The 12,009-nt window shown below is 52.1% G+C and overlaps 1 long non-coding RNA gene across 1 annotated transcript; it reads right to left on the bottom strand.

Moving 5' to 3' along the window:
* Positions 1–1,405: 1,405 nt before the first annotated feature.
* Positions 1,406–3,983, bottom strand: LOC121037569 (uncharacterized). Its single transcript, XR_005793845.1, has 3 exons — positions 3,880–3,983; positions 2,028–2,175; positions 1,406–1,581 (listed from the first exon to the last, which is right to left on the bottom strand). It is a non-coding gene; the product is annotated as an uncharacterized LOC121037569 (long non-coding RNA).
* Positions 3,984–12,009: the final 8,026 nt, after the last annotated feature.

The raw sequence follows: 12,009 nt of genomic DNA, 5'->3' as shown, positions 1-12,009 counted from the left end.
TGACCCCAAAGATAATCAATATTACCCAGCAGAGCGTTCTTCTATCTTCAGGAGGCTGTTCATTTCTGATACTTTTACAACCAGGGGGGACTGTTCTGTTTCCATCTTCATCAGAAGCCCCTGCCCACATCCTTTACATACGGTCTTTAAAAAGACACAGAAATCTATATGGCTTTTTCTTACTATTTCCTTGTCAGTTCCAGGGTGCTGGGCATAGTCCTAGAGAGTCCTGCCCAGTGGGACACTGAGGGATGTTCATGTTGTTACTACTTTGCCCTGAGCCTCTGACCACATTCTCTGGGCCTTGTGGTGGGAACGGACCCTTACCCATGCCACTAGGTGATGTGTCCTGCTAGTCCCTTAGAGCCCACGGACCTGGCACCTTCCCAGGAGCACCTCTGAAGTAGTTAATGGTATCTTTTCTCCCCTCTGCCATGCAGGCTCAGTTCCAGGGCTGGCCTGTGCCTCAGTTTCCCTGCTGTCACAAGGACTGGTGTTCTGCATGCTTGGCAAGGTCCCTGACATCCTATCCAACTCTTGCTGGGCTCCTCCCCAGGGTGGGGGCTCTGTGTACGGGGTACGGGTACTCAGAACAAATCTTTGTCGTTGGCTCCTGTTCTCTCTATCCCCTCTCCCATTTTTCTGTGTCCACATTAAGTTATGCTCTTAAGTCTGCAGGAATTGTGAAGGGAACTCAAATAATGGCAATCAATAGAAGGGGGGAAGATTTTTCATATGCTAATAGGAACGGCTGATCTCAGACCTCCATTTACATACAACAAGGCAGGGAAGACTATTGGGCAAAAAGGGTCATGGGGGAAATGCAGAGAATGTTCTAGAACAAAGACGTCCTTTGCATATCTTGGATCTGAGGACCCCGTTTTCACTGGAACCAATGTAATTTCTGTAATTTCTACTCCCTCTACCATCTGAGGGAGTGTGGATGACCCATACCTCTGGTTCATTTGCAATGCTGGCCGCATAGGCTGCTGTCTTGGGAGACACCGTGGGAATTTCGAAAGCTGTTGGGGAAATGACCACACAAGTGCCTCTCAGGAAGGGAGAAGGGGGACCTATGATCCTTAAAGCCTTGAAGTCATCCCATTATCAGTTTGTGAGGACATAGATTTAGGGGGGCTGCCGCCCCTTTCAATTCTCTGCTTCCCACGCTCCTCCCCGCTACCTGACATGGACCTAACGGTCCCCACCATGTGACAGTGAGAGAAACCGAGGCGCAGAGATGCGAGGCGGTTGCTTCATGGTCACCCAATCGGAAATGGCAGAGCCACGGTATCAACCCAGGTACGTCTGACTTCACGTGCTTTCTCCAGCGGAGACGTTGAAGAGATTTTGGGATGATGCCACACAAGTGTCCCGTGAGGGCACAGAACAGCCGGTGGTCCATTTACCAAACGTTTAATGAGCATACAAGCTACAGTAGGCGGCTGCCTCAGGCCGCGTGGCTCGTCTGAGTTGCGTGCATGAGACCAAAGTCCCAATTTTGGGATCTGTTCTATCCTCTGAAGTCCCCACACTGGTACTTCCTGGGCTCCGGGCTTCTGAGATCTCCCCTGTTGTTTACTGGGAAAGAGAATAAGGAAGTGATGGCTGTGATCACGTGCTTGTGTTTCCAGTTAAACAAGCTCTCCAATGACCGTGCGTTGACAGGTCAGGCATGGCGCTATCTCCCAGGGCAAGGAGGGGATGGGCACTGTGCCCTTGGGGGATGTCCTATTGGCGTTGGATGTCTGATGTCCTTCCAGGCCGTGGCACGCTTTCAGCGTCAAGATGGGCAGGTGGCTCCATGTGTGGTTTTCCACACCCGGTGAAGGTTCTTTGAAAGGGTGGGGGTGGTGTGGGCTGGAGGGTCCTCAGCTCCTACCGGATTCCAGTCCTTCCTGCTCCTGACTCCCGAAGGCCCCTTCTGAAGAGTCCTTTAGAGCAACCTCATGCTTTTCCACCAGGCAGTGTCTCTCTGTCCACACATCCCTCCCTCCCTCCCTCCCTCCCTCCCTCCCTCCACTCACCTGTCCATCCGTCCATCTATCCATCTACCAGCACATTTTCTATCTGTTCTCCATTGCTCCCAGCTCTGGGTCGACAGAGACGAGAGGAAAAAGAAGGGCCCTCTCTTCTGTCTCTTTTGATGGTCTTTGGTCGTGCATTTTCCAATCCCTAAATGGGGAGACACGGGCCAATCATGAAAAGTGAATGCAACCCCAACTGGCTGTCTCAGGGGATTTCAAATCAGGCCAGGCCGGTGGAGAGAGACAAAGACTACCTTCAGCTGATTCCTGGAGGCCGCAAGACCGGTCAGCTGAGCGGTCTTTACGGCACATTGGACGGCCCTGTCTTTCTTCTCCCCGGATCCTGGCATCACACAGCCAGCCATTAAAGGACAAAATCCAAATTGTCTGCTCACCTGGCAACCCTCCTCCCCGCACCCACGCCCCGCCTGGAATGGGCCCCCTCAGACCTTCCAAACAGTCTTCCCACTTGTCACTTTGGGTTTGCTGTTCTTTTTTGCCCAGGAAAGAGGACAATCAGCATAATGGCTCCCTTGTGCTGAATGTGACATCAGAGAGAGGCTACCAGAGCTGCTTCCAAGCTCTCCTCTCCGCTGTCACTCCCAGCGTCCCTGGTAGCAGCCCCAGGACCCGCCCAGCTCGCCTCGTCTGCCCCCCAAAAAGAGGGAGCAGGCGGTGGGGAAGATCACGGGGGTTCTGATGCCAGAGGACCTGTAGCGTGGCCTCTTAGGAGTCGGCCGAGCAGAGGTAATTGCCTCACATCTCTGGTCCTGGGTGTTCTCATCTCGGAGGGGGGATAACCCCGTATCTCAGAATCAAATAAGGTAAGGCACCTGAAAAGTGCTTTGCACCGCAGAGGGTAGGAAGCTATTCTAGGACTGGAGGGATCAAAGCCTTTGAATCCCAGCGTCAAGGTGGAAGTGACCGATGAGGCCTGTGACCATCTCATCCTTCTTCAGTTTTCTTTATTTATTTTTTTAATTTTACATTTATTTGTTTTCGAGAGTCAGAGAGAGACAGAGCGTGAGCAGGGGAGGGGCAGAGAGAGAGGGAGACAGAATCTGAAACAGGCTCGAGGCTCTGAGCTGTCAGCACGGAGCCCGACGCGGGGCTCGAACTCACAAACTGTGAGATCATGACCTGAGTTGAGGTTGGATGCTCAACCGACTGAGCCACCCAGGCTCAGTTTTCTTAAAAAACAAACAAACAAACAAAAAAACGGCTCATCACAAAAAATCTGCAACGTGAACTGAGAGGCAATGTCTAGAGCTAGGTGCCCTGGAGGGAAAGGCCATGGTGGGGAACTTTCTGGGCATAACTTGCCACTTGTCCCTAGCACCCAGTGGGCAGGCCCCCCTTTCTTCCTGAGGCTCTGCTGCATAAAAGGAAGGCCAGAAAGCAAGCACCACTGATACATTCATTCAACAAACATCACCGGGCACCTACTGGGTAATAGTGCTAAGTGCTGGGGGTATGAAAGTGGAGAAGGGAGGAGTCCAGAAGAGGTGGGGGGCTTGCACAGACCTGACCCTCAGCAGCTGGGCCACTAAACAAGCCACAGAGCCCCTCTGAGCCTCAGTTTCCTGGTCTGCAAGCTGGGAACAATAAACAGCACACACCGAAGGGGGTGATGTGGTATATGTGTGGAGTATTTAGACACTGGTCAAGAAATGATAGATGACGATGGCGATGACCGTGACCGTGGTGCAGATGATGACAAAGTTCCTCTCCTTGGGAACATGCTAGGACACTACGGAGGTGCAGAGTGGGCACCTGAGTTTCACTGGGGGCCTGGGTAGCGGGCCTCCAGAGGAGGTGGCTCTTGGTCGTGCGGAAACGGAAGGGAACTCACCAGACCACCCGTCCGGAGGGGTTGGGCCTCGGCTGCAGTCACCCCAACCCTCAAGTCTCGGGGGTTTGACACTTCGGATTTATTCTTGTTCACACCCAGGCTCTGCACTTCCAGAGACTCAACATCCGGCTGTTGAAAGGACTCAGTGACGGAGGCTGCTTCCGCCTGGGGTCGGTCCACCGCCTCACCACCAAGCACATGGAGCTCCCACCTGCTCTTCTATCCGTTGGCCAGAACTCATCACGTGGCCAGTCTGACTTGCAAGGAGGGCTGGGAAATGCGGGAGACTACGTGGGTATTCAGGAGCAATAAATGTGTGGCGCCCAGAAGGTGGGGTGGGGAGAGCCTCCCACGCCGGGGGAACAATATATTCAAAGTCTCAGGGACCAGAGGGAGAACGGTGTCTGGGAAAGCCATGAGCAAGAGTGGTAACGAGAGCAAGAAAGGAAAGAGGGACTGGGGGCTGAGTGGTGGCAAGCATGTGCCAGTGGGTCGTGCTAGAGAGCTCTGGCTGCAGTGGATCCAAGGGCTGGAGGCAAGGAGCCCCGTGGGAGGCCATAGCGGGGGTGGGGTGGGGTGGAGAGTCTGCACAAGGGGTGTAGAGGTCTGAGTTGGGGCCATGGACGCAGGGCAAGAGAGGAGGGGACAGGTTTTTGAGCTGTCAGCACGTAGAATCCAGAGGCCAGCTGGAAGTCAGGGAGATGGGGAGAGATTGGGGCAATTCCCAGCCTCTGCACTTGGGCGATTGCCATTCCCCGAGACAGGCATCCGGAAGGCAGCTTTGGGGGAAGATGAAGGGCTCGGGGGTGCATCTGCCCAGGATGCAGTGGGATACAACATTCTAGGGCTTGGGAGAGAGACTTGGGCTTGTGAATCGTCAACCCACGGATCACAGCCGTCCCGTCTGCTCAGTCGACCTCCTTGGCAGACCCCTGCCAGGCACCGCTTGGAGGAGGCAGGGCAACCAGCCAGTCCTGAAAGAACAAAGGGGAGGCTGACAGATTAAAAAGCACCACGTGTTGTTATCTCAGCAACTGAAGTTCTGATCAATTTCCAGTCTGCGAATTTCCAATGGCTAGGGGGCGGGGTCGGAAGTGGGACAAAAAAATTGAGGTGCTAATTATGGCAAGAGGAAGAACGCTGTTAACACGGAGTGGACAGCCTGGGGCGCAGCCCGAGCACAGCACATCAATATCCTGCTTTGTAATCTCTGAGGTAATTGAAGCGTGATTGACCCCCCAGGTCTCTGGTCTTGGGGATTTGGACTCCACTGTATTGTGAAGGGCTCCCTCCTGGAAGTGACTCTCACAGTGCGTCCTATCCCCCTGGCAGACGGGAGCTATTGACAGATGCATCATAAAAAGCCTCGTGCATTATTAAGTGGCAGAGGTAGTTTCCTCGTGCCCCGAAGTCCTTTGCTGTTTTCTTGGTTGTTACTCTGACATTTCAAAGGCTTCTTCCAAGTCAGCCCGGACCCCGGTTCAGCCTCTAGGGACGAGTCCCATATCCCCGAACACGGCAGCTAGCGGAGGGTGAATCCCAGGTGGGATCTTTGCAACTTAATCAATACTTGCACTGGATTCTGGCCATTTTGCAGACGGGTAAATGGAGGTGCGGAGGCGTTAAGTCATTTGCCTGCTTCACGTATGAGAGTGCAGCCAGCGACAGAAGTGCTGCTCTGGCTTATGCAAATCATGGCTGCAGGTCCTCTGCGGAGGGAAGGAGCAGGTACAGCTAGAAAAGTCGAGGACTCCACCCAAATCACGCGCCCAAAAGGGGAAATACAGCCACCCTCGTCTGAGCCTCTCTGCCCTGTAGAAAGGCCCGGGTGCCTTTTATTCAACAGAGGACTGTTCCACAATAAATATTTCTCACCCAGGGCCCCGAGAAGTTACCACCGTTGGCTCCTGCCCAGCCTGGCTGAGTCAGCAGGAAATCAGCCAAGGTGCAGAAAACCTTGTGTTCTGTGGTTTTGGTGTGTTGTTTTTTAAATATTGGGCTGGAAAGCAACAATGACTGAAAAACACGCGTGAACGCCAGCACCTCTGTGGGGCTCCGATCCCGGTCAGGGTCAGGTCAGGGTCTTGGGGTGCTGGGAACATCTCGTGGGTGGAAGGGTGGAGGCGTGGGCGTTACAGGGGATTCGGAAAGGTGTCCAAGGCAGACCTTTCTCACCTGCAGTTTCTTATCTATAAAATGGGTCGATGAATTGTCGGCTCCTCGGGGCTGGAGCGAGGTTGAAGTTTTCTGCGAAGTAAAGGGGGTTTTAGGGGGAGAGCATCAGCCTTGGATTCGGTCCTTCCCTTCACACTTCTTAGCAGAGTCCTCGGGCAAGACTTCTCCTCTTTGAGAGACTACTGCTCGTTCGCAAAATGGTATGTTAGTATTTCCCATATGAATCTTTCCAAGCTAGGAATGGGGGCTCAAAGGACTGGACAAACATGAAAGTTTAAATTGTGAAGGTCTAGGGGCACCTGGGTGGCTCAGTTGGTTGGGCGACCGACTTCGGCTCAGGTCATGATCTCGAGGTTTGTGAGGTCGAGCCCCGCATCGGGCTCTGTGCTGACAGCTCGGAGCCTGGAGCCTGCTTCGGGTTCTGGGTCTCCCTCTCCCTGCCCCTCCCTTGCTCACACTCTGTGCCTCTCTGTCTCTCAATAATCAATAAACGTTAAAAAAAAATTTTAAATAAAATAAAATAGTGAAGTTCTAGGCATATATATATATATGTATATATACATATATATATGTATATATACATATATATATATATTTTTTTTTTTTTTTACGCTGCTGTTGTAATAGTGCTTTGCCCAGAGCAGGCCCTGACTGGTGGGACCTTGTTTATCTGTGTTAGGCTTTTAGCCGAAATGGGGGGACAGCTCCTTGGTTGGGGCTTAACAGAAAAGGACTGATTCTGTCTGTCCCTTCACGTTGTTAATATTCCAAATAAGAATTATGCAGTCTTTTCTATGAATATTTGATTCCTTGACTCTTCAAATACCAGCTCAGCTCTCGGGCTGAAGTGAAAGAAGAAATAATTGTTTTTACGACGACCCGAGCCGGGGATGACAGCTGTAGGTCCTGGTCGCAGCCTGAAAAGGAATGTCCAAGGATTGTCTCAGTTTGTGTAATGAAATGTTGAGTCGGTGGCTCCTGGAGGGAGGGAGAAGCCACACCCAGCCCCTGTTGAGGTACAACATTGAAAGAACCGACCACTCAGCCCTGAGCCCCTGAGAGGCAGGAGGGAAACCCTGTGTGAAGGCTGCCTTCCAGGTGAGCTCCCCGCGCAGGACCCACGGAGGCCCGGGGGAGGGGGAGGGGACTCTAGGCTTCACGTCCAGTGCAGCCCCCAGTGGGCACCTGTGGGAGGCAGGCCAGGGCCAGGACTCAGGATGAAAGGGTCCCCTCCGCTTGGTGCAACGGCAGTATGTCTTCCTGGCTCTGGGAAGAGGCAAGGAGCAGGCCTGCCTTTACTGCAGAACCCAGAGATCTCTTGGCCCAGGAAAGATCCTTCTTACCTCTTGGCTTCTTGGGTCCTGGGCTCCTCTCTCCCAGAATGCTCCCTCCCGAGAGGCCCACCAGAGGCCAGATCCATCGCGTCTACCGTGATACAGCCTGGTGTGGACCCGGAAATAAAAGGAGTAAACAAGAGACGGCAAATGGCTCAGAGGACTATAATCATGACGCTGTCATCTGAAAACGCTCACGGTCCTTGTTGGCATGTGTTATCGGTGCATAAATGTGTGAACCGGGAGCGGGGTGACTGGTGGCTCCTCAGGCTCCTGAAGGGACCCCTGACTGAGTGCTCCAGCCCGTTGAGTGCCACCCTGCTAGGGTGGGACTCTCAGGTGACGACATCTGGCCTATTTGTGGGTTGGGGGGCTGGTACCTTGAACAGAGCACTGATTCAACAGGCAACGAGCCCCACCCTGTCTCTATGTAGCAGCGAGCCTGGGAGAGCATCCTGGGTTCCTAGGGAGGAACCAGTCTGTCTCTTTTCCCCCTTTCTCCTGTGGCCTCTGCACCTCCCGGTAGCTGGCCCATTTTCTCCCTCTGCCCCTTTCCTTGACAGGCTGGAACAGGTTCGAGACCAGGCCTCTGGGAGGTTCCAAGAGGTCAGAGGGCCTAACCCCACCACTGACCAGAAGGGCTCACAACTCAATTCTGGATCGATGGCCCAGCTGTGAAACCAGCCTCCTCTGGTTCCCCTGATGTGGCCCATGGGTTAAAATCCCCAAGTCATGCCTTGGCTGAGTACTCCCTGGCCCAACCTCCTCAATGCTGACAATACCTAAGACTTAGAAGGTGACAAGGCCACCTGCAGTCTTCTCTTCTATCTGGGAGGGGAGAGGGTGGGGCAGGAAGAGAAAGGCTTTCGCTGGTCGCTCACTGAAGGTAGAGGGCCCCCAGGCTCTTTCCCGGGGCCAGTGTGCAGCCAAGGGTGGAGATGTGAGCAGTGTTTGGGCTGTTGTGTCTTGAGTGGCGGTGGGAGGAGGGGGGTGGATTTAGAGAAGAGGGTCAGGTGCTCAGGTAAGGTGAGAGGCGTCAAAGGTAGACTCAGAACCCAAACTTTTCGGTCTAAGGGGGCTCTCCCCTCTGCTCTGGGCTGTCTGTCCCTCTCCACCCCTGGCGCCTCCCCTCCTCCATCCCCCCATCCCCCAGACAGCACACCCACAGTCACAGACGGGGACACTGCAGGGTCGGAAGGTGACTCAGAGCTTCTCTGACCACAGGGGCTATTAGGGGTGCATGGATCCTGCGTTAACTACTGAGTTGCTTACTGCTTTTCGCTTACTGAGACCGTTATCGGAAGGATTTAATGAAAATTGTTAAGTCTTCTTAAAAACCTAACCAAGTGAGAAAGCTCACTGAGCCCTGACCTTAAACTCTGACATTTGCTGACCTCCTTGTTAACAAGGGGAAGACACCCATCAGCACCTGGCTGGAATTTAATTTCTGTGTTCTCTCTTACTTATGTTTACTTTTTGAGAAACTTTTATGGCAAATGATAGTGGCTTTTCCATCTGTGAGGAAAAGAGATCCCCCCTTAAAAATGCATCTTAAAAACTCCTTTTTTACCGTGGACATTTCCCAACTCAGACCAGAAATGGAGATGGGTGCCTGACGTACCACCCTCCAGCATCAACCGTCGTTGGCCTAGGGCGAGTGTCATTTCTTTATCTCCCCGGCTCTTCCCACACTTCTGTATCGAAGCAAGTCCCAGCTTTGTCAGTGTATGTTTCAGGATGTAAATTGCTTCTCTGTGCGTGTGTTAGAAGAACATGGTATGTTAATCATCGTATAGGGAGGTCCAGATAAACGGAAAGCTTAAGAGTGGTCTGAATAACCGGGGGTTGGGACCCTTGCCGACTGAGTGCATGAGACACCTGCGTGAGAAACCAGGCCAGGCACAGACACGGCACTTGGTTCTTCCCTTCCGAATCCTTTCGGTCTGGGGGCCTCCAGAGGGCAGGGCTGCCGACCTGGAGGCCCAGGTGGGGGGGGGGGTCCCCAGACCCACCCAGGAAACGTCTTCGGAGGAAGCAACAACGCCCAGGAGAAACTAGTCTATAGGACTTCCTGACGCAGACGTCTGGCAGGCTGAATTTTAAAATGACCCCGACCTATCACCTTTGCTCCCAGTGTCACGCTTGTGAATATGTCAGTTACATATTCAGTGTATGACCTTCACTGAAGGTCAGTGGCAAAAAGGACCTTGCAGAGGTCAAGTTACTAATCGGTCAACCTTAAGACAGGGAGATTATTCTGTGTTATTAACATCCTGGATTCTCTTTGGTGGAGTCCGTGTAACCACAGGAGCCCCCGAAGGCAAGACGAAGAGAAAAGCAGAGGGGCTCCAAGAGGGAGAAGGACTTGACTGTTGTTGCTGTTTTGAAGGCAGAGGAGGCCACGTGAAAAGAGACACGGGTGGCCCCTAAGAGGAGAGAGAGAACCCCAGCTGACGGCCATCGAGGAAGCAGGCACCTCCGTGGCTGCAAAGAAATCGATTCTGCCAACAACTCGAATGAGCGTGGAGGTGGTTTCTTCCCCAGGACCTGCAGATGAGAGCCCAGCGTGGCTGACACCTTGGCCTCATTCTCGTGACACCTGCAGAAGATAGCCCACCAGACTTCCGACCCGTGGTGCTGCGAGGTAACAGATGGGTACTGACCGAAGCCGCTGAATTTGGGGTAATTTGTTTCACAGCAATAGAAGACCGATACAGAGAGTGAACACCTCCCGTCACCCCTAGTGATGCATAATAAGGATGCTAATGACCCGTTTTGGCGAGAGCACAGTTCCAAGAGCTAATCCGGTTCCGCCTTTCGTGTCAGGAGCGGGGATGTGAGGCCCAGAGAGGGGAAGGGGCCCACCCAGGGTCTCGTAGCAAACCAGGCAAGTCACTGAGTGCAGAACCCAAGCCCGGGACCCTGTAGCTCATTCGTTCACCAAGTGCCCCAAGTGTAGCGGGCAAGGTTCAGCCAGGTCGGAGGGAAGGCCCCCGAACAGGGTGCTCACAGCCTTGGAGCACCCCATACCACACCACAGCCGCAGCCACCCTCTCGCTGGGTTTCGGTCCGGGTTTTCGTTTTGTTTTGTTTTGCTTAGACAACGGAAGCTTGTTTTCTCAAAGTTCTGGAGGCTGAGAAGTCAAAGACCAGGGGGCCAGCCAGGTCGATTTCATACTGATGCCTCCACTCTTGGCTTCGGGCGTGTGCTCACGTGACCTCCTTTTTGTGCATGTTCGGAGAAAGAGATCTCTCTTTTTTTCCTTTTCTTATAAGGCCATCGATCCAACAAGGATCAAAGCAATGACAAAAGTAAATCTGATCGGTCACCACCGTAGGATGCTAGAGAACCAAGCCATGGATTTTTTTTTTAATTTAATTTTATTTATTTAATTTTTCATTCTCTTATTTTATTTACTTATTTTCTTAAAGCAGGCTGTACACCCTGAGATCTCACAACCCCGAGATCAAGAGTCTCCCACTCTACCGACGGAGCCAGCCAGGCGGCCCCGAGCCATAATTCTGAAAACAGTAAATGAAAAAATTAAGCGTTTATCTTGCCTTCTCTTTACCAACTGTACCACAAGGTAAGCCGATGATAGTCAAGGAAAACTTTCCTTTTCTAGGAGTGTTCCATCCAAGAAATGACGAAAGAATAGTGGATTTTGGATGTTATAGTTTTGGATTTAGAAACGTTGTTAGCTAGCAACATCACAAGAAGAAAGACGGCCAGAAGTCACGTGCTTCTGCTGGAAACACACATCACCATCCGCCAGGTCTTCTTGTCAGAAATATCTACCCTGAGTCTGACCAAGCCTGTACATCTTCTTTACCTGCTCATCCGTCGGTGGCCACCTATCTTGCTTCCACATCTTGCCTATTGTAAATACCACTGCAGTGAACCTAGGGGCACACACATCCTTCCAAATTCATGTTTTCACCGTTTTTCAAATAAATACTCAGAAGCGGAATTGCTGGATCGATTTCTATCTTTAACTTTTTGAGGAACCTCCGCACGGTTTTCTAGGGTGGCCAGCCCAGGTTGCATTCCCACCAACAGGGCGCGAGGGTTCCCTTTTCTCCACGTTCTTGCCAACCCTGGTTATTTCTGGTCCTTTTGATGCTTGCCACTCTAGCAGGTGTGAGGTGGCATCTCGCTGTGCTTTGATTTGCGTTTCCCTAGTGATTAGGGATGTTGAGCATCTTTTCATGTGTCTCTTGGCCGTTTGTATGTCTTCTTGGAAAACATGTTTATTTGGGAACTCTGGTCATTTTCTTTTCTTTGCTTTTGAGTTGTAGGAGTTCTTGATATTTTGGATATTAACCCCTTATCAGATCTATGATTTGGCAGATTATCTCTCCCATCCAGTAGGTTGCCTTTTCATTTTGTTGATGCTTTCTTTCGTCGTGTGGGGCTTTTTGGTTTGATGTAGTGCCGCTTGCTTATTTTTGCTTTTGTTGCCTTGGCTTTTGGAGTCAGATCCAAAAAGTCATCACCAAGACCAGTGTCAGGGCCCTTACCGTCTATGTTTTCTTCTGGGAGTTTTGTGGTTTTAGGTCTTACATTCAAGTCTGTAATCCCTTTTGAGTTAGTTCTTGTGTGTGGTGTGAGATAGTGGTC

The sequence above is a fragment of the Herpailurus yagouaroundi genome, unplaced genomic scaffold (assembly GCF_014898765.1).
Source record: "Herpailurus yagouaroundi ecotype Mexico unplaced genomic scaffold, PumYag 163, whole genome shotgun sequence".
NCBI lineage: Eukaryota > Metazoa > Chordata > Mammalia > Carnivora > Felidae > Herpailurus > Herpailurus yagouaroundi.
The sequence above is the reverse complement of the archived record's forward strand: the minus strand, read 5'-3'. Positions and strand labels throughout refer to the sequence as shown.